This window comes from Gekko japonicus, unplaced genomic scaffold (genome assembly GCF_001447785.1).
Source record: "Gekko japonicus isolate JY-2015 unplaced genomic scaffold, Gekko_japonicus_V1.1 scaffold5302, whole genome shotgun sequence".
Taxonomy (NCBI): Eukaryota; Metazoa; Chordata; class Lepidosauria; order Squamata; family Gekkonidae; genus Gekko; species Gekko japonicus.
The window spans coordinates 27,149-27,528 of NW_015172176.1; positions in this window are offsets into that span (position 1 = coordinate 27,149).

Here is a 380-nt window from a genome sequence, read left to right on the forward strand (position 1 = left end):
TAAGGGGCGTAACAACCCTATATTGCCCCCCCCCCCCCAGCAGAGAATTATTATGGCATGCAGGCTACCCCATACCCCACCATAGGAAGGGGCAGCTCACGCCCAGTGTTCCCTCGAAGCTGAGTTCGTGTGAGCCAGCTCAGTTTTTTTTAGCCTCCGGCTCACACATTTTTCTCTTTAGCTCAGGAAGGGATGGCTCCAGAGCCAACTGATGCACGGGCCGAATCCCTCGCTCACCACTTTAATGGTGTAGAGTTTTTTGCTCACAAGGCTCCACAGCTTAGAGGGAGCAGTCGCGTGCCAGTGTCCCCTCTAAGCAGAGTTAGTGTTAGCCAGCTCACAGTTTTTTAGCCTCCGGCTCACGCATTTTGGTCTTGGGC